The sequence below is a fragment of the Aulonocara sp. 'chitande type north' Nkhata Bay genome, linkage group LG3 (assembly GCF_057382095.1).
Source record: "Aulonocara sp. 'chitande type north' Nkhata Bay isolate Kocher_YH1m ecotype deep benthic linkage group LG3, A_spYH_male_GT1.1, whole genome shotgun sequence".
NCBI lineage: Eukaryota > Metazoa > Chordata > Actinopteri > Cichliformes > Cichlidae > Aulonocara > Aulonocara sp. 'chitande type north' Nkhata Bay.
In genome coordinates, this window is record NC_141346.1 from 26,124,004 (window position 1) to 26,144,305 (window position 20,302).

Below are 20,302 nucleotides of genomic sequence, written 5' to 3' on the forward strand. Positions count from 1 at the left end.
TTCCTTTGGCAAATGTTTATTTGCACGTCTCCTCTGAGTACCTTTCAGGTACTGTCAGGTTAACGCTGGCTTTAAACCTCATCAGTGTTTGTCCATCTGAGGTGATTGTCTCCCCTCTTACCTTCACAATACTGGCCGATGGCAGTCAAGAGTCACGCAGCAATGCCCCCAGTCCAGTCTGACATCTCTTTTTCTCCAGAAGCAGCTGAAAGGTGCTTCCACAAACGGTGACAGTCTCCCAGCATAATGTGTAGTGCCCAGACTAGAGTTGGTCCTTAATGTCTCGTATGCGCAGTGATTCTACCACGGGGTCTTGTTGTAGTTGGCATGCCCAGAAACCCATGAAGGCGAGGCGTCCTTTTTAGATCTGCCGGAGTTAAAGGTCCATATGACAAGATGAAGCTACAATCCCCAAGCGACAAAGGGGAATTAGCTCAAATGGGAGAGCGCTCGCTTCGCATGCGAGAGGTAGCGGGATCGATACCTGCATTCTCCAGTGACCCTTTGCACATCCCCGAGATGCTCACCAGCAGGTTGTGCATCCAATCCATTGGTTTTGTCTCATTATGTCTATGACTTTACTCATTATACTCACTTTTCAAGGCTTTGTGTCATCACTTCAGGGAAGCATTCAAAGGAAAAGGAAGGAAAAGAAAAAGTAATGTTGTCGTGTAAATAAGAATGCTAGGGGTGCTAGACCAATGGCAAAGGAAAAGCCTTATAGTGAGTTCAAGGTGAGCCTTGACACTAAGCATGGAGAAAGGGACTTGTACCAATTGGTATGGCAGAGAGATGAAGCTGGAAAGGATGGACAGCAGTTTAAAGTTATTAAGGGTGGAAATGGTAATGTGCTAACAAGGGAAGGAGTACTTTGAAGGGAAGATGTGGGTGGAGACCAAATAAAGGGGTGATTTGTGACACCAGGATAGCAGCAGGTGTGAAAGGCAAGCTTTACAGGACGGTGGTGAGAACTGCTCTGATGTATTGTTTTATGACTGTGGCACGGAGGAAAAGACGAGAGGCCGAGATGGAGTTGTCAGAGTTGAAGATGGTAAGTTTTTTATGTTGGGAGTGTCCAGGATGGAAAAAGATTAGAACTGACTATGTCAGAGGGACAGCTGGGGTTGAGCGGTTTGGAGACAAAGTTAGACCGGTAAGGCTGCGGTGGTTTGGAAATGTGCAGAGGAGGAAAATAAGATATACTGGGAAAAGGGTGTAAAATATGGAGCTGCTAGGCAGGAGGAAAAGAAAAATACAGAAGAGAAAGTTCATGGATCTAGTTGAGGAGGACATGAAGAGGGTTGCTGTGACAGAGGAGAATGCTAGGGGCAGGGTGAGATGGAGGCAGATGATCCACTCTGGCAACCCCCAAGAAGAACAGGCTCAAAGAAGAAGCCAGCATCACTCCAGGCTTCTACCAAAGTGTTACGCAGCCCCTCGTGGGGGATCTGGAGTAGATTTCCCTGCGTCGATACACTAGCGCTCAGCTCGCATTTTGTCCATCCAGACTACATGGTCACAGAATAAATTCCCAATTCTGCTGGCAAAGAAACTGCAGCCACGAGATGAGGTGGCCGAGAGGATAAGGCGATGGACTGCTAATCCGTTGTGCTCTGCACGCGTGGGTTCGAATCCCATCCTCGACGAGTCCTCTTTCTACTTATCTTAATGCATGTTGTGAGATTGGCTGCCAAAGTAGGCATGATGCAATGCCTCAGCTCTTCTTTGGCTCAGTACTCCCTATAGTTCACCATGTGGTCTTGTTGCACAGGTCACGTTAAAGAGAATGGTCTGCTAATACAATGGCCAAAAGATACTTTGTTTCCAGAATAGTCAGTACTCCAAACGAACGCATGTGGCTTCCTTTGGCAAATGTTTATTTGCACGTCTCCTCTGAGTACCTTTCAGGTACTGTCAGGTTAACGCTGGCTTTAAACCTCATCAGTGTTTGTCCATCTGAGGTGATTGTCTCCCCTCTTACCTTCACAATACTGGCCCATGGCAGCCAAGAGTCACGCAGCAATGCCCCCAGTCCAGTCTGACATCTCTTTTTCTCCAGAAGCAGCTGAAAGGTGCTTCCACAAACGGTGACAGTCTCCCAGCATAATGTGTAGTGCCCAGACTAGAGTTGGTCCTTAATGTCTCGTATGCGCAGTGATTCTACCACGGGGTCTTGTTGTAGTTGGCATGCCCAGAAACCCATGAAGGCGAGGCGTCCTTTTTAGATCCGCCGGAGTTAAAGGTCCATATGACAAGATGAAGCTACAATCTCCAACCGACAAAGGGGAATTAGCTCAAATGGGAGAGCGCTTGCTTAGCATGCGAGAGGTAGCGGGATCGATACCCGCATTCTCCAGTGACCCTATGCACATCCCCGAGATGCCCACCAGCAAATTCTGCATCCAATCCATTGGTTTTGTCTCATTATGTCTATGACTTTACTCATTATTCTCACTTTTCAAGGCTTTGTGTCATCACTTCAGGGAAGCATTCAAAGGAAAAGGAAGGAAAAGAAAAAGTAATGTTGTCGTGTAAATAAGAATGCTAGGGGTGCTAGACCAATGGCAAAGGAAAAGCCTTATAGTGAGTTCAAGGTGAGCCTTGACACTAAGCATGGAGAAAGGGACTTGTACCAATTGGTATGGCAGAGCGATGAAGCTGGAAAGGATGGACAGCAGTTTAAAGTCATTAAGGGTGGAAATGGTAATGTGCTAACAAGGGAAGGAGTACTTTGAAGGGAAGATGTGGGTGGAGACCAAATAAAGGGGTGATTTGTGACACCAGGATAGCAGCAGGTGTGAAAGGCAAGCTTTACAGGACGGTGGTGAGAACTGCTCTGATGTATTGTTTTATGACTGTGGCACGGAGGAAAAGACGAGAGGCCGAGATGGAGTTGTCAGAGTTGAAGATGGTAAGTTTTTTTATGTTGGGAGGGTCCAGGATGGAAAAAGATTAGAACTGACTATGTCAGAGGGACAGCTGGGGTTGAGCGGTTTGGAGACAAAGTTAGACCGGTAAGGCTGCGGTGGTTTGGAAATGTGCAGAGGAGGAAAATAAGATATACTGGGAAAAGGGTGTAAAATATGGAGCTGCTAGGCAGGAGGAAAAGAAAAATACAGAAGAGAAAGTTCATGGATCTAGTTGAGGAGGACATGAAGAGGGTTGCTGTGACAGAGGAGAATGCTAGGGGCAGGGTGAGATGGAGGCAGATGATCCACTCTGGCAACCCCCAAGAAGAACAGGCTCAAAGAAGAAGCCAGCATCACTCCAGGCTTCTACCAAAGTGTTACGCAGCCCCTCGTGGGGGATCTGGAGTAGATTTCCCTGCGTCGATACACTAGCGCTCAGCTCGCATTTTGTCCATCTAGACTACATGGTCACAGAATAAATTCCCAATTCTGCTGGCAAAGAAACTGCAGCCACGAGATGAGGTGGCCGAGAGGTTAAGGCGATGGACTGCTAATCCATTGTGCTCTGCACGCGTGGGTTCGAATCCCATCCTCGTCGAGTCCTCTTTCTACTTATCTTAATGCATGTTGTGAGATTGGCTGCCAAAGTAGGCATGATGCAATGCCTCAGCTCTTCTTTGGCTCAGTACTCCCTATAGTTCACCATGTGGTCTTGTTGCACAGGTCACGTTAAAGAGAATGGTCTGCTAATACAATGGCCAAAAGATACTTTGTTTCCAGAATAGTCAGTGCTCCAAACGAACGCATGTGGCTTCCTTTGGCAAATGTTTATTTGCACGTCTCCTCTGAGTACCTTTCAGGTACTGTCAGGTTAACGCTGGCTTTAAACCTCATCAGTGTTTGTCCATCTGAGGTGATTGTCTCCCCTCTTACCTTCACAATACTGGCCCATGGCAGCCAAGAGTCACGCAGCAATGCCCCCAGTCCAGTCTGACATCTCTTTTTCTCCAGAAGCAGCTGAAAGGTGCTTCCACAAACGGTGACAGTCTCCCAGCATAATGTGTAGTGCCCAGACTAGAGTTGGTCCTTAATGTCTCGTATGCGCAGTGATTCTACCACGGGGTCTTGTTGTAGTTGGCATGCCCAGAAACCCATGAAGGCGAGGCGTCCTTTTTAGATCCCCCGGAGTTAAAGGTCCATATGACAAGATGAAGCTACAATCCCCAAGCGACAAAGGGGAATTAGCTCAAATGGGAGAGTGCTCGCTTAGCATGCGAGAGGTAGCGGGATCGATACCCGCATTCTCCAGTGACCATTTGCACATCCCCGAGATGCCCACCAGCAGGTTCTGAAGCCAGTCCATTGGTTTTGTCTCATTATGTCTATGACTTTACTCATTATACTCACTTTTCAAGGCTTTGTGTCATCACTTCAGGGAAGCATTCAAAGGAAAAGAAAAAGTAATGTTGTCGTGTAAATAAGAATGCTAGGGGTGCTAGACCAATGGCAAAGGAAAAGCCTTATAGTGAGTTCAAGGTGAGCCTTGACACTAAGCATGGAGAAAGGGACTTGTACCAATTGGTATGGCAGAGAGATGAAGCTGGAAAGGATGGACAGCAGTTTAAAGTCATTAAGGGTGGAAATGGTAATGTGCTAACAAGGGAAGGAGTACTTTGAAGGGAAGATGTGGGTGGAGACCAAATAAAGGGGTGATTTGTGACACCAGGATAGCAGCAGGTGTGAAAGGCAAGCTTTACAGGACGGTGGTGAGAACTGCTCTGATGTATTGTTTTATGACTGTGGCACGGAGGAAAAGACGAGAGGCCGAGATGGAGTTGTCAGAGTTGAAGATGGTAAGTTTTTTTATGTTGGGAGTGTCCAGGATGGAAAAAGATTAGAACTGACTATGTCAGAGGGACAGCTGGGGTTGAGCGGTTTGGAGACAAAGTTAGACCGGTAAGGCTGCGGTGGTTTGGAAATGTGCAGAGGAGGAAAATAAGATATACTGGGAAAAGGGTGTAAAATATGGAGCTGCTAGGCAGGAGGAAAAGAAAAATACAGAAGAGAAAGTTCATGGATCTAGTTGAGGAGGACATGAAGAGGGTTGCTGTGACAGAGGAGAATGCTAGGGGCAGGGTGAGATGGAGGCAGATGATCCACTCTGGCAACCCCCAAGAAGAACAGGCTCAAAGAAGAAGCCAGCATCACTCCAGGCTTCTACCAAAGTGTTACGCAGCCCCTCGTGGGGGATCTGGAGTAGATTTCCCTGCGTCGATACACTAGCGCTCAGCTCGCATTTTGTCCATCCAGACTACATGGTCACAGAATAAATTCCCAATTCTGCTGGCAAAGAAACTGCAGCCACGAGATGAGGTGGCCGAGAGGTTAAGGCGATGGACTGCTAATCCATTGTGCTCTGCACGCGTGGGTTCGAATCCCATCCTCGTCGAGTCCTCTTTCTACTTATCTTAATGCATGTTGTGAGATTGGCTGCCAAAGTAGGCATGATGCAATGCCTCAGCTCGTCTTTGGCTCAGTACTCCCTATAGTTCACCATGTGGTCTTGTTGCACAGGTCACGTTAAAGAGAATGGTCTGCTAATACAATGGCCAAAAGATACTTTGTTTCCAGAATAGTCAGTGCTCCAAACGAACGCATGTGGCTTCCTTTGGCAAATGTTTATTTGCACGTCTCCTCTGAGTACCTTTCAGGTACTGTCAGGTTAACGCTGGCTTTAAACCTCATCAGTGTTTGTCCATCTGAGGTGATTGTCTCCCCTCTTACCTTCACAATACTGGCCCATGGCAGCCAAGAGTCACGCAGCAATGCCCCCAGTCCAGTATGACATCTCTTTTTCTCCAGAAGCAGCTGAAAGGTGCTTCCACAAACGGTGAAAGTCTCCCAGCATAATGTGTAGTGCCCAGACTAGAGTTGGTCCTTAATGTCTCGTATGCGCAGTGATTCTACCACGGGGTCTTGTTGTAGTTGGCATGCCCAGAAACCCATGAAGGCGAGGCGTCCTTTTTAGATCCGCCGGAGTTAAAGGTCCATATGACAAGATGAAGCTACAATCCCCAACCGTCAAAGGGGAATTAGCTCAAATGGGAGAGCGCTCGCTTAGCATGCGAGAGGTAGCGGGATCGATACCCGCATTCTCCAGTGACCCTTTGCACATCCCAGAGATGCCCACCAGCAAATTCTGCATCCAACTCATTGGTTTTGTCTTATTATGTCTATGACTTTACTCATTATACTCACTTTTCAAGGCTTTGTGTCATCACTTCAGGGAAGCATTCAAAGGAAAAGGAAGGAAAAGAAAAAGTAATGTTGTCGTGTAAATAAGAATGCTAGGGGTGCTAGACCAATGGCAAAGGAAAAGCCTTATAGTGAGTTCAAGGTGAGCCTTGACACTAAGCATGGAGAAAGGGACTTGTACCAATTGGTATGGCAGAGAGATGAAGCTGGAAAGGATGGACAGCAGTTTAAAGTCATTAAGGGTGGAAATGGTAATGTGCTAACAAGGGAAGGAGTACTTTGAAGGGAAGATGTGGGTGGAGACCAAATAAAGGGGTGATTTGTGACACCAGGATAGCAGCAGGTGTGAAAGGCAAGCTTTACAGGACGGTGGTGAGAACTGCTCTGATGTATTGTTTTATGACTGTGGCACGGAGGAAAAGACGAGAGGCCGAGATGGAGTTGTCAGAGTTGAAGATGGTAAGTTTTTTTATGTTGGGAGTGTCCAGGATGGAAAAAGATTAGAACTGACTATGTCAGAGGGACAGCTGGGGTTGAGCGGTTTGGAGACAAAGTTAGACCGGTAAGGCTGCGGTGGTTTGGAAATGTGCAGAGGAGGAAAATAAGATATACTGGGAAAAGGGTGTAAAATATGGAGCTGCTAGGCAGGAGGAAAAGAAAAATACAGAAGAGAAAGTTCATGGATCTAGTTGAGGAGGACATGAAGAGGGTTGCTGTGACAGAGGAGAATGCTAGGGGCAGGGTGAGATGGAGGCAGATGATCCACTCTGGCAACCCCCAAGAAGAACAGGCTCAAAGAAGAAGCCAGCATCACTCCAGGCTTCTACCAAAGTGTTACGCAGCCCCTCGTGGGGGATCTGGAGTAGATTTCCCTGCGTCGATACACTAGCGCTCAGCTCGCATTTTGTCCATCCAGACTACATGGTCACAGAATAAATTCCCAATTCTGCTGGCAAAGAAACTGCAGCCACGAGATGAGGTGGCCGAGAGGTTAAGGCGATGGACTGCTAATCCATTGTGCTCTGCACGCGTGGGTTCGAATCCCATCCTCGTCGAGTCCTCTTTCTACTTATCTTAATGCATGTTGTGAGATTGGCTGCCAAAGTAGGCATGATGCAATGCCTCAGCTCTTCTTTGGCTCAGTACTCCCTATAGTTCACCATGTGGTCTTGTTGCACAGGTCACGTTAAAGAGAATGTTGTGCTAATACAATGGCCAAAAGATACTTTGTTTCCAGAATAGTCAGTACTCCAAACGAACGCATGTGGCTTCCTTTGGCAAATGTTTATTTGCACGTCTCCTCTGAGTACCTTTCAGGTACTGTCAGGTTAACGCTGGCTTTAAACCTCATCAGTGTTTGTCCATCTGAGGTGATTGTCTCCCCTCTTACCTTCACAATACTGGCCGATGGCAGCCAAGAGTCACGCAGCAATGCCCCCAGTCCAGTCTGACATCTCTTTTTCTCCAGAAGCAGCTGAAAGGTGCTTCCACAAACGGTGACAGTCTCCCAGCATAATGTGTAGTGCCCAGACTAGAGTTGGTCCTTAATGTCTCGTATGCGCAGTGATTCTACCACGGGGTCTTGTTGTAGTTGGCATGCCCAGAAACCCATGAAGGCGAGGCGTCCTTTTTAGATCCGCCGGAGTTAAAGGTCCATATGACAAGATGAAACTACAATCCCCAACCGACAAAGGGGAATTAGCTCAAATGGGAGAGCGCTCGCTTTGCATGCGAGAGGTAGCGGGATCGATACCCGCATTCTCCAGTGACATTTTGCACATCCCCGAGCAGCCCACCAGCAGGTTCTGAAGCCAGTCCATTGGTTTTGTCTCATTATGTCTATGACTTTACTCATTATACTCACTTTTCAAGGCTTTGTGTCATCACTTCAGGGAAGCATTCAAAGGAAAAGGAAGGAAAAGAAAAAGTAATGTTGTCGTGTAAATAAGAATGCTAGGGGTGCTAGACCAATGGCAAAGGAAAAGCCTTATAGTGAGTTCAAGGTGAGCCTTGACACTAAGCATGGAGAAAGGGACTTGTACCAATTGGTATGGCAGAGCGATGAAGCTGGAAAGGATGGACAGCAGTTTAAAGTCATTAAGGGTGGAAATGGTAATGTGCTAACAAGGGAAGGAGTACTTTGAAGGGAAGATGTGGGTGGAGACCAAATAAAGGGGTGATTGTGACACCAGGATAGCAGCAGGTGTGAAAGGCAAGCTTTACAGGACGGTGGTGAGAACTGCTCTGATGTATTGTTTTATGACTGTGGCACGGAGGAAAAGACGAGAGGCCGAGATGGAGGTGTCAGAGTTGAAGATGGTAAGTTTTTTTATGTTGGGAGTGTCCAGGATGGAAAAAGATTAGAACTGACTATGTCAGAGGGACAGCTGGGGTTGAGCGGTTTGGAGACAAAGTTAGACCGGTAAGGCTGCGGTGGTTTGGAAATGTGCAGAGGAGGAAAATAAGATATACTGGGAAAAGGGTGTAAAATATGGAGCTGCTAGGCAGGAGGAAAAGAAAAATACAGAAGAGAAAGTTCATGGATCTAGTTGAGGAGGACATGAAGAGGGTTGCTGTGACAGAGGAGAATGCTAGGGGCAGGGTGAGATGGAGGCAGATGATCCACTCTGGCAACCCCCAAGAAGAACAGGCTCAAAGAAGAAGCCAGCATCACTCCAGGCTTCTACCAAAGTGTTACACAGCCCCTCGTGGGGGATCTGGAGTAGATTTCCCTGCGTCGATACACTAGCGCTCAGCTCGCATTTTGTCCATCCAGACTACATGGTCACAGAATAAATTCCCAATTCTGCTGGCAAAGAAACTGCAGCCACGAGATGAGGTGGCCGAGAGGTTAAGGCGATGGACTGCTAATCCATTGTGCTCTGCACGCGTGGGTTCGAATCCCATCCTCGTCGAGTCCTCTTTCTACTTATCTTAATGCATGTTGTGAGATTGGCTGCCAAAGTAGGCATGATGCAATGCCTCAGCTCTTCTTTGGCTCAGTACTCCCTATAGTTCACCATGTGGTCTTGTTGCACAGGTCACGTTAAAGAGAATGGTCTGCTAATACAATGGCCAAAAGATACTTTGTTTCCAGAATAGTCAGTACTCCAAACGAACGCATGTGGCTTCCTTTGGCAAATGTTTATTTGCACGTCTCCTCTGAGTACCTTTCAGGTACTGTCAGGTTAACGCTGGCTTTAAACCTCATCAGTGTTTGTCCATCTGAGGTGATTGTCTCCCCTCTTACCTTCACAATACTGGCCGATGGCAGCCAAGAGTCACGCAGCAATGCCCCCAGTCCAGTCTGACATCTCTTTTTCTCCAGAAGCAGCTGAAAGGTGCTTCCACAAACGGTGACAGTCTCCCAGCATAATGTGTAGTGCCCAGACTAGAGTTGGTCCTTAATGTCTCGTATGCGCAGTGATTCTACCACGGGGTCTTGTTGTAGTTGGCATGCCCAGAAACCCATGAAGGCGAGGCGTCCTTTTTAGATCCCCCGGAGTTAAAGGTCCATATGACAAGATGAAGCTACAATCCCCAACTGACAAAGGGGTATTAGCTCAAATGGGAGAGCGCTCGCTTCGCATGCGAGAGGTAGCGGGATCGATACCCGCATTCTCCAGTGACCCTTTGCACATCCCTGAGATGCCCACCAGCAAATTCTGCATCCACTCCATTGGTTTTGTCTCATTATGTCTATGACTTTACTCATTATACTCACTTTTCAAGGCTTTGTGTCATCACTTCAGGGAAGCATTCAAAGGAAAAGGAAGGAAAAGAAAAAGTAATGTTGTCGTGTAAATAAGAATGCTAGGGGTGCTAGACCAATGGCAAAGGAAAAGCCTTATAGTGAGTTCAAGGTGAGCCTTGACACTAAGCATGGAGAAAGGGACTTGTACCAATTGGTATGGCAGAGAGATGAAGCTGGAAAGGATGGACAGCAGTTTAAAGTCATTAAGGGTGGAAATGGTAATGTGCTAACAAGGGAAGGAGTACTTTGAAGGGAAGATGTGGGTGGAGACCAAATAAAGGGGTGATTTGTGACACCAGGATAGCAGCAGGTGTGAAAGGCAAGCTTTACAGGACGGTGGTGAGAACTGCTCTGATGTATTGTTTTATGACTGTGGCACGGAGGAAAAGACGAGAGGCCGAGATGGAGTTGTCAGAGTTGAAGATGGTAAGTTTTTTATGTTGGGAGTGTCCAGGATGGAAAAAGATTAGAACTGACTATGTCAGAGGGACAGCTGGGGTTGAGCGGTTTGGAGACAAAGTTAGACCGGTAAGGCTGCGGTGGTTTGGAAATGTGCAGAGGAGGAAAATAAGATATACTGGGAAAAGGGTGTAAAATATGGAGCTGCTAGGCAGGAGGAAAAGAAAAATACAGAAGAGAAAGTTCATGGATCTAGTTGAGGAGGACATGAAGAGGGTTGCTGTGACAGAGGAGAATGCTAGGGGCAGGGTGAGATGGAGGCAGATGATCCACTCTGGCAACCCCCAAGAAGAACAGGCTCAAAGAAGAAGCCAGCATCACTCCAGGCTTCTACCAAAGTGTTACGCAGCCCCTCGTGGGGGATCTGGAGTAGATTTCCCTGCGTCGATACACTAGCGCTCAGCTCGCCTTTTGTCCATCCAGACTACATGGTCACAGAATAAATTCCCAATTCTGCTGGCAAAGAAACTGCAGCAACGAGATGAGGTGGCCGAGAGGTTAAGGCGATGGACTGCTAATCTATTGTGCTCTGCACGCGTGGGTTCGAATCCCATCCTTGTCGAGTCCTCTTTCTACTTATCGTAATGCATGTTGTGAGATTGGCTGCCAAAGTAGGCATGATGCAATGCCTCAGCTCTTCTTTGGCTCAGTACTCCCTATAGTTCACCATGTGGTCTTGTTGCACAGGTCACGTTAAAGAGAATGGTCTGCTAATACAATGGCCAAAAGATACTTTGTTTCCAGAATAGTCAGTACTCCAAACGAACGCATGTGGCTTCCTTTGGCAAATGTTTATTTGCACGTCTCCTCTGAGTACCTTTCAGGTACTGTCAGGTTAACGCTGGCTTTAAACCTCATCAGTGTTTGTCCATCTGAGGTGATTGTCTCCCCTCTTACCTTCACAATACTGGCCGATGGCAGCCAAGAGTCACGCAGCAATGCCCCCAGTCCAGTCTGACATCTCTTTTTCTCCAGAAGCAGCTGAAAGGTGCTTCCACAAACGGTGACAGTCTCCCAGCATAATGTGTAGTGCCCAGACTAGAGTTGGTCCTTAATGTCTCGTATGCGCAGTGATTCTACCACGGGGTCTTGTTGTAGTTGGCATGCCCAGAAACCCATGAAGGCGAGGCGTCCTTTTTAGATCTGCCGGAGTTAAAGGTCCATATGACAAGATGAAGCTACAATCCCCAACCGACAAAGGGGAATTAGCTCAAATGGGAGAGAGCTCGCTTAGCATGCGAGAGGTAGCGGGATCGATACCCGCATTCTCCAGTGACCATTTGCACATCCTCGTCTAGCCCACCAGCAGGTTCTGTAACCAGTCCATTGGTTTTGTCTCATTATGTCTATGACTTTACTCATTATACTCACTTTTCAAGGCTTTGTGTCATCACTTCAGGGAAGCATTCAAAGGAAAAGAAAAAGTAATGTTGTCGTGTAAATAAGAATGCTAGGGGTGCTAGACCAATGGCAAAGGAAAAGCCTTATAGTGAGTTCAAGGTGAGCCTTGACACTAAGCATGGAGAAAGGGACTTGTACCAATTGGTATGGCAGAGAGATGAAGCTGGAAAGGATGGACAGCAGTTTAAAGTCATTAAGGGTGGAAATGGTAATGTGCTAACAAGGGAAGGAGTACTTTGAAGGGAAGATGTGGGTGGAGACCAAATAAAGGGGTGATTTGTGACACCAGGATAGCAGCAGGTGTGAAAGGCAAGCTTTACAGGACGGTGGTGAGAACTGCTCTGATGTATTGTTTTATGACTGTGGCACGGAGGAAAAGACGAGAGGCCGAGATGGAGTTGTCAGAGTTGAAGATGGTAAGTTTTTTTATGTTGGGAGTGTCCAGGATGGAAAAAGATTAGAACTGACTATGTCAGAGGGACAGCTGGGGTTGAGCGGTTTGGAGACAAAGTTAGACCGGTAAGGCTGCGGTGGTTTGGAAATGTGCAGAGGAGGAAAATAAGATATACTGGGAAAAGGGTGTAAAATATGGAGCTGCTAGGCAGGAGGAAAAGAAAAATACAGAAGAGAAAGTTCATGGATCTAGTTGAGGAGGACATGAAGAGGGTTGCTGTGACAGAGGAGAATGCTAGGGGCAGGGTGAGATGGAGGCAGATGATCCACTCTGGCAACCCCCAAGAAGAACAGGCTCAAAGAAGAAGCCAGCATCACTCCAGGCTTCTACCAAAGTGTTACGCAGCCCCTCGTGGGGGATCTGGAGTAGATTTCCCTGCGTCGATACACTAGCGCTCAGCTCGCCTTTTGTCCATCCAGACTACATGGTCACAGAATAAATTCCCAATTCTGCTGGCAAAGAAACTGCAGCCACGAGATGAGGTGGCCGAGAGGTTTAGGCGATGGACTGCTAATCTATTGTGCTCTGCACGCGTGGGTTCGAATCCCATCCTCGTCGAGTCCTCTTTCTACTTATCTTAATGCATGTTGTGAGATTGGCTGCCAAAGTAGGCATGATGCAATGCCTCAGCTCTTCTTTGGCTCAGTACTCCCTATAGTTCACCATGTGGTCTTGTTGCACAGGTCACGTTAAAGAGAATGGTCTGCTAATACAATGGCCAAAAGATACTTTGTTTCCAGAATAGTCAGTGCTCCAAACGAACGCATGTGGCTTCCTTTGGCAAATGTTTATTTGCACGTCTCCTCTGAGTACCTTTCAGGTACTGTCAGGTTAACGCTGGCTTTAAACCTCATCAGTGTTTGTCCATCTGAGGTGATTGTCTCCCCTCTTACCTTCACAATACTGGCCCATGGCAGCCAAGAGTCACGCAGCAATGCCCCCAGTCCAGTCTGACATCTCTTTTTCTCCAGAAGCAGCTGAAAGGTGCTTCCACAAACGGTGACAGTCTCCCAGCATAATGTGTAGTGCCCAGACTAGAGTTGGTCCTTAATGTCTCGTATGCGCAGTGATTCTACCACGGGGTCTTGTTGTAGTTGGCATGCCCAGAAACCCATGAAGGCGAGGCGTCCTTTTTAGATCCCCCGGAGTTAAAGGTCCATATGACAAGATGAAGCTACAATCCCCAACCGACAAAGGGGAATTAGCTCAAATGGGAGAGTGCTCGCTTAGCATGCGAGAGGTAGCGGGATCGATACCCGCATTCTCCAGTGACCATTTGCACATCCCCGAGATGCCCACCAGCAGGTTCTGAAGCCAGTCCATTGGTTTTGTCTCATTATGTCTATGACTTTACTCATTATACTCACTTTTCAAGGCTTTGTGTCATCACTTCAGGGAAGCATTCAAAGGAAAAGAAAAAGTAATGTTGTCGTGTAAATAAGAATGCTAGGGGTGCTAGACCAATGGCAAAGGAAAAGCCTTATAGTGAGTTCAAGGTGAGCCTTGACACTAAGCATGGAGAAAGGGACTTGTACCAATTGGTATGGCAGAGAGATGAAGCTGGAAAGGATGGACAGCAGTTTAAAGTCATTAAGGGTGGAAATGGTAATGTGCTAACAAGGGAAGGAGTACTTTGAAGGGAAGATGTGGGTGGAGACCAAATAAAGGGGTGATTTGTGACACCAGGATAGCAGCAGGTGTGAAAGGCAAGCTTTACAGGACGGTGGTGAGAACTGCTCTGATGTATTGTTTTATGACTGTGGCACGGAGGAAAAGACGAGAGGCCGAGATGGAGTTGTCAGAGTTGAAGATGGTAAGTTTTTTTATGTTGGGAGTGTCCAGGATGGAAAAAGATTAGAACTGACTATGTCAGAGGGACAGCTGGGGTTGAGCGGTTTGGAGACAAAGTTAGACCGGTAAGGCTGCGGTGGTTTGGAAATGTGCAGAGGAGGAAAATAAGATATACTGGGAAAAGGGTGTAAAATATGGAGCTGCTAGGCAGGAGGAAAAGAAAAATACAGAAGAGAAAGTTCATGGATCTAGTTGAGGAGGACATGAAGAGGGTTGCTGTGACAGAGGAGAATGCTAGGGGCAGGGTGAGATGGAGGCAGATGATCCACTCTGGCAACCCCCAAGAAGAACAGGCTCAAAGAAGAAGCCAGCATCACTCCAGGCTTCTACCAAAGTGTTACGCAGCCCCTCGTGGGGGATCTGGAGTAGATTTCCCTGCGTCGATACACTAGCGCTCAGCTCGCATTTTGTCCATCCAGACTACATGGTCACAGAATAAATTCCCAATTCTGCTGGCAAAGAAGCTGCAGCCATGAGATGAGGTGGCCGAGAGGTTAAGACGATGGACTGCTAATCCATTGTGCTCTGCACGCGTGGGTTCGAATCCCATCCTCGTCGAGTCCTCTTTCTACTTATCTTAATGCATGTTGTGAGATTGGCTGCCAAAGTAGGCATGATGCAATGCCTCAGCTCGTCTTTGGCTCAGTACTCCCTATAGTTCACCATGTGGTCTTGTTGCACAGGTCACGTTAAAGAGAATGGTCTGCTAATACAATGGCCAAAAGATACTTTGTTTCCAGAATAGTCAGTGCTCCAAACGAACGCATGTGGCTTCCTTTGGCAAATGTTTATTTGCACGTCTCCTCTGAGTACCTTTCAGGTACTGTCAGGTTAACGCTGGCTTTAAACCTCATCAGTGTTTGTCCATCTGAGGTGATTGTCTCCCCTCTTACCTTCACAATACTGGCCCATGGCAGCCAAGAGTCACGCAGCAATGCCCCCAGTCCAGTATGACATCTCTTTTTCTCCAGAAGCAGCTGAAAGGTGCTTCCACAAACGGTGAAAGTCTCCCAGCATAATGTGTAGTGCCCAGACTAGAGTTGGTCCTTAATGTCTCGTATGCGCAGTGATTCTACCACGGGGTCTTGTTGTAGTTGGCATGCCCAGAAACCCATGAAGGCGAGGCGTCCTTTTTAGATCCGCCGGAGTTAAAGGTCCATATGACAAGATGAAGCTACAATCCCCAACCGTCAAAGGGGAATTAGCTCAAATGGGAGAGCGCTCGCTTAGCATGCGAGAGGTAGCGGGATCGATACCCGCATTCTCCAGTGACCCTTTGCACATCCCAGAGATGCCCACCAGCAAATTCTGCATCCAACTCATTGGTTTTGTCTTATTATGTCTATGACTTTACTCATTATACTCACTTTTCAAGGCTTTGTGTCATCACTTCAGGGAAGCATTCAAAGGAAAAGGAAGGAAAAGAAAAAGTAATGTTGTCGTGTAAATAAGAATGCTAGGGGTGCTAGACCAATGGCAAAGGAAAAGCCTTATAGTGAGTTCAAGGTGAGCCTTGACACTAAGCATGGAGAAAGGGACTTGTACCAATTGGTATGGCAGAGAGATGAAGCTGGAAAGGATGGACAGCAGTTTAAAGTCATTAAGGGTGGAAATGGTAATGTGCTAACAAGGGAAGGAGTACTTTGAAGGGAAGATGTGGGTGGAGACCAAATAAAGGGGTGATTTGTGACACCAGGATAGCAGCAGGTGTGAAAGGCAAGCTTTACAGGACGGTGGTGAGAACTGCTCTGATGTATTGTTTTATGACTGTGGCACGGAGGAAAAGACGAGAGGCCGAGATGGAGTTGTCAGAGTTGAAGATGGTAAGTTTTTTATGTTGGGAGTGTCCAGGATGGAAAAAGATTAGAACTGACTATGTCAGAGGGACAGCTGGGGTTGAGCGGTTTGGAGACAAAGTTAGACCGGTAAGGCTGCGGTGGTTTGGAAATGTGCAGAGGAGGAAAATAAGATATACTGGGAAAAGGGTGTAAAATATGGAGCTGCTAGGCAGGAGGAAAAGAAAAATACAGAAGAGAAAGTTCATGGATCTAGTTGAGGAGGACATGAAGAGGGTTGCTGTGACAGAGGAGAATGCTAGGGGCAGGGTGAGATGGAGGCAGATGATCCACTCTGGCAACCCCCAAGAAGAACAGGCTCAAAGAAGAAGCCAGCATCACTCCAGGCTTCTACCAAAGTGTTACGCAGCCCCTCGTGGGGGATCTGGAGTAGATTTCCCTGCGTCGATACACTAGCGCTCAGCTCGCATTTTGTCCATCCAGACTACATGGTCACCGAATAAATTCCCAATTCTGCTGGCAAAGAAGCTGCAGCCACGAGATGAGGTGGCCGAGAGGTTAAGGCGATGGACTGCTAATCCATTGTGCTCTGCACGCGTGGGTTCGAATCCCATCCTCGTCGAGTCCTCTTTCTACTTATCTTAATGCATGTTGTGAGATTGGCTGCCAAAGTAGGCATGATGCAATGCCTCAGCTCTTCTTTGGCTCAGTACTCCCTATAGTTCACCATGTGGTCTTGTTGCACAGGTCACGTTAAAGAGAATGGTCTGCTAATACAATGGCCAAAAGATACTTTGTTTCCAGAATAGTCAGTGCTCCAAACGAACGCATGTGGCTTCCTTTGGCAAATGTTTATTTGCACGTCTCCTCTGAGTACCTTTCAGGTACTGTCAGGTTAACGCTGGCTTTAAACCTCATCAGTGTTTGTCCATCTGAGGTGATTGTCTCCCCTCTTACCTTCACAATACTGGCCCATGGCAGCCAAGAGTCACGCAGCAATGCCCCCAGTCCAGTCTGACATCTCTTTTTCTCCAGAAGCAGCTGAAAGGTGCTTCCACAAACGGTGACAGTCTCCCAGCATAATGTGTAGTGCCCAGACTAGAGTTGGTCCTTAATGTCTCGTATGCGCAGTGATTCTACCACGGGGTCTTGTTGTAGTTGGCATGCCCAGAAACCCATGAAGGCGAGGCGTCCTTTTTAGATCCGCCGGAGTTAAAGGTCCATATGACAAGATGAAACTACAATCCCCAACCGACAAAGGGGAATTAGCTCAAATGGGAGAGCGCTCGCTTAGCATGCGAGAGGTAGCGGGATCGATACCCGCATTCTCCAGTGACCCTTTGCACATCCCAGAGATGCCCACCAGCAAATTCTGCATCCAATCCATTGGTTTTGTCTCATTATGTCTATGACTTTACTCATTATTCTCACTTTTCAAGGCTTTGTGTCATCACTTCAGGGAAGCATTCAAAGGAAAAGGAAGGAAAAGAAAAAGTAATGTTGTCGTGTAAATAAGAATGCTAGGGGTGCTAGACCAATGGCAAAGGAAAAGCCTTATAGTGAGTTCAAGGTGAGCCTTGACACTAAGCATGGAGAAAGGGACTTGTACCAATTGGTATGGCAGAGAGATGAAGCTGGAAAGGATGGACAGCAGTTTAAAGTCATTAAGGGTGGAAATGGTAATGTGCTAACAAGGGAAGGAGTACTTTGAAGGGAAGATGTGGGTGGAGACCAAATAAAGGGGTGATTGTGACACCAGGATAGCAGCAGGTGTGAAAGGCAAGCTTTACAGGACGGTGGTGAGAACTGCTCTGATGTATTGTTTTATGACTGTGGCACGGAGGAAAAGACGAGAGGCCGAGATGGAGTTGTCAGAGTTGAAGATGGTAAGTTTTTTTATGTTGGGAGTGTCCAGGATGGAAAAAGATTAGAACTGACTATGTCAGAGGGACAGCTGGGGTTGAGCGGTTTGGAGACAAAGTTAGACCGGTAAGGCTGCGGTGGTTTGGAAATGTGCAGAGGAGGAAAATAAGATATACTGGGAAAAGGGTGTAAAATATGGAGCTGCTAGGCAGGAGGAAAAGAAAAATACAGAAGAGAAAGTTCATGGATCTAGTTGAGGAGGACATGAAGAGGGTTGCTGTGACAGAGGAGAATGCTAGGGGCAGGGTGAGATGGAGGCAGATGATCCACTCTGGCAACCCCCAAGAAGAACAGGCTCAAAGAAGAAGCCAGCATCACTCCAGGCTTCTACCAATGTGTTACGCAGCCCCTCGTGGGGGATCTGGAGTAGATTTCCCTGCGTCGATACACTAGCGCTCAGCTCGCATTTTGTCCATCCAGACTACATGGTCACAGAATAAATTCCCAATTCTGCTGGCAAAGAAACTGCAGCCACGAGATGAGGTGGCCGAGAGGTTAAGGCGATGGACTGCTAATCCATTGTGCCCTGCACGCGTGGGTTCGAATCCCATCCTCGTCGAGTCCTCTTTCTACTTATCTTAATGCATGTTGTGAGATTGGCTGCCAAAGTAGGCATGATGCAATGCCTCAGCTCTTCTTTGGCTCAGTACTCCCTATAGTTCACCATGTGGTCTTGTTGCACAGGTCACGTTAAAGAGAATGGTCTGCTAATACAATGGCCAAAAGATACTTTGTTTCCAGAATAGTCAGTGCTCCAAACGAACGCATGTGGCTTCCTTTGGCAAATGTTTATTTGCACGTCTCCTCTGAGTACCTTTCAGGTACTGTCAGGTTAACGCTGGCTTTAAACCTCATCAGTGTTTGTCCATCTGAGGTGATTGTCTCCCCTCTTACCTTCACAATACTGGCCCATGGCAGCCAAGAGTCACGCAGCAATGCCCCCAGTCCAGTCTGACATCTCTTTTTCTCCAGAAGCAGCTGAAAGGTGCTTCCACAAACGGTGACAGTCTCCCAGCATAATGTGTAGTGCCCAGACTAGAGTTGGTCCTTAATGTCTCGTATGCGCAGTGATTCTACCACGGGGTCTTGTTGTAGTTGGCATGCCCAGAAACCAATGAAGGCGAGGCGTCCTTTTTAGATCCGCCGGAGTTAAAGGTCCATATGACAAGATGAAGCTACAATCCCCAACCGTCAAAGGGGAATTAGCTCAAATGGGAGAGCGCTCGCTTAGCATGCGAGAGGTAGCGGGATCGATACCCGCATTCTCCAGTGACCCTTTGCACATCCCCGAGATGCCCACCAGCAAATTCTGCATCCAATCCATTGGTTTTGTCTCATTATGTCTATGACTTTACTCATTATACTCACTTTTCAAGGCTTTGTGTCATCACTTCAGGGAAGCATTCAAAGGAAAAGGAAGGAAAAGAAAAAGTAATGTTGTCGTGTAAATAAGAATGCTAGGGGTGCTAGACCAATGGCAAAGGAAAAGCCTTATAGTGAGTTCAAGGTGAGCCTTGACACTAAGCATGGAGAAAGGGACTTGTACCAATTGGTATGGCAGAGAGATGAAGCTGGAAAGGATGGACAGCAGTTTAAAGTCATTAAGGGTGGAAATGGTAATGTGCTAACAAGGGAAGGAGTACTTTGAAGGGAAGATGTGGGTGGAGACCAAATAAAGGGGTGATTTGTGACACCAGGATAGCAGCAGGTGTGAAAGGCAAGCTTTACAGGACGGTGGTGAGAACTGCTCTGATGTATTGTTTTATGACTGTGGCACGGAGGAAAAGACGAGAGGCCGAGATGGAGTTGTCAGAGTTGAAGATGGTAAGTTTTTTATGTTGGGAGTGTCCAGGATGGAAAAAGATTAGAACTGACTATGTCAGCGGGACAGCTGGGGTTGAGCGGTTTGGAGACAAAGTTAGACCGGTAAGGCTGCGGTGGTTTGGAAATGTGCAGAGGAGGAAAATAAGATATACTGGGAAAAGGGTGTAAAATATGGAGCTGCTAGGCAGGAGGAAAAGAAAAATACAGAAGAGAAAGTTCATGGATCTAGTTGAGGAGGACATGAAGAGGGTTGCTGTGACAGAGGAGAATGCTAGGGGCAGGGTGAGATGGAGGCAGATGATCCACTCTGGCAACCCCCAAGAAGAACAGGCTCAAAGAAGAAGCCAGCATCACTCCAGGCTTCTACCAAAGTGTTACGCAGCCCCTCGTGGGGGATCTGGAGTAGATTTCCCTGCGTCGATACACTAGCGCTCAGCTCGCATTTTGTCCATCTAGACTACATGGTCACAGAATAAATTCCCAATTCTGCTGGCAAAGAAACTGCAGCCACGAGATGAGGTGGCCGAGAGGTTAAGGCGATGGACTGCTAATCCATTGTGCTCTGCACGCGTGGGTTCGAATCCCATCCTCGTCGAGTCCTCTTTCTACTTATCTTAATGCATGTTGTGAGATTGGCTGCCAAAGTAGGCATGATGCAATGCCTCAGCTCTTCTTT

The 20,302-nt window shown here is 47.3% G+C and overlaps 16 non-coding genes across 16 annotated transcripts; all 16 read left to right on the forward strand.

Annotated features, from left to right (window-relative positions):
• Positions 1 to 1,564: 1,564 nt before the first annotated feature.
• Positions 1,565 to 1,646, forward strand: trnas-gcu (transfer RNA serine (anticodon GCU)). The gene has a single exon. It is a non-coding gene; the product is annotated as a tRNA-Ser (tRNA).
• A 1,779-nt stretch (positions 1,647 to 3,425) lies between these two features.
• Positions 3,426 to 3,507, forward strand: trnas-gcu (transfer RNA serine (anticodon GCU)). Its single transcript has one exon. It is a non-coding gene; the product is annotated as a tRNA-Ser (tRNA).
• Positions 3,508 to 5,276: 1,769 nt separating this feature from the next.
• On the forward strand, positions 5,277 to 5,358 carry trnas-gcu (transfer RNA serine (anticodon GCU)). Its single transcript has one exon. It is a non-coding gene; the product is annotated as a tRNA-Ser (tRNA).
• Positions 5,359 to 5,995: 637 nt separating this feature from the next.
• Positions 5,996 to 6,068, forward strand: trnaa-agc (transfer RNA alanine (anticodon AGC)). Its single transcript has one exon. It is a non-coding gene; the product is annotated as a tRNA-Ala (tRNA).
• A 1,069-nt stretch (positions 6,069 to 7,137) lies between these two features.
• On the forward strand, positions 7,138 to 7,219 carry trnas-gcu (transfer RNA serine (anticodon GCU)). The gene has a single exon. It is a non-coding gene; the product is annotated as a tRNA-Ser (tRNA).
• Positions 7,220 to 7,856: 637 nt separating this feature from the next.
• Positions 7,857 to 7,929, forward strand: trnaa-ugc (transfer RNA alanine (anticodon UGC)). The gene has a single exon. It is a non-coding gene; the product is annotated as a tRNA-Ala (tRNA).
• Positions 7,930 to 8,997: 1,068 nt separating this feature from the next.
• Positions 8,998 to 9,079, forward strand: trnas-gcu (transfer RNA serine (anticodon GCU)). The gene has a single exon. It is a non-coding gene; the product is annotated as a tRNA-Ser (tRNA).
• Positions 9,080 to 10,857: 1,778 nt separating this feature from the next.
• On the forward strand, positions 10,858 to 10,939 carry trnas-gcu (transfer RNA serine (anticodon GCU)). Its single transcript has one exon. It is a non-coding gene; the product is annotated as a tRNA-Ser (tRNA).
• Positions 10,940 to 12,708: 1,769 nt separating this feature from the next.
• On the forward strand, positions 12,709 to 12,790 carry trnas-gcu (transfer RNA serine (anticodon GCU)). Its single transcript has one exon. It is a non-coding gene; the product is annotated as a tRNA-Ser (tRNA).
• Positions 12,791 to 14,559: 1,769 nt separating this feature from the next.
• Positions 14,560 to 14,641, forward strand: trnas-gcu (transfer RNA serine (anticodon GCU)). Its single transcript has one exon. It is a non-coding gene; the product is annotated as a tRNA-Ser (tRNA).
• Positions 14,642 to 15,278: 637 nt separating this feature from the next.
• Positions 15,279 to 15,351, forward strand: trnaa-agc (transfer RNA alanine (anticodon AGC)). The gene has a single exon. It is a non-coding gene; the product is annotated as a tRNA-Ala (tRNA).
• A 1,068-nt stretch (positions 15,352 to 16,419) lies between these two features.
• trnas-gcu (transfer RNA serine (anticodon GCU)) lies at positions 16,420 to 16,501 on the forward strand. Its single transcript has one exon. It is a non-coding gene; the product is annotated as a tRNA-Ser (tRNA).
• A 637-nt stretch (positions 16,502 to 17,138) lies between these two features.
• trnaa-agc (transfer RNA alanine (anticodon AGC)) lies at positions 17,139 to 17,211 on the forward strand. The gene has a single exon. It is a non-coding gene; the product is annotated as a tRNA-Ala (tRNA).
• Positions 17,212 to 18,279: 1,068 nt separating this feature from the next.
• trnas-gcu (transfer RNA serine (anticodon GCU)) lies at positions 18,280 to 18,361 on the forward strand. Its single transcript has one exon. It is a non-coding gene; the product is annotated as a tRNA-Ser (tRNA).
• A 637-nt stretch (positions 18,362 to 18,998) lies between these two features.
• Positions 18,999 to 19,071, forward strand: trnaa-agc (transfer RNA alanine (anticodon AGC)). The gene has a single exon. It is a non-coding gene; the product is annotated as a tRNA-Ala (tRNA).
• A 1,068-nt stretch (positions 19,072 to 20,139) lies between these two features.
• Positions 20,140 to 20,221, forward strand: trnas-gcu (transfer RNA serine (anticodon GCU)). The gene has a single exon. It is a non-coding gene; the product is annotated as a tRNA-Ser (tRNA).
• The last annotated feature ends 81 nt before the right edge of the window (positions 20,222 to 20,302 follow it).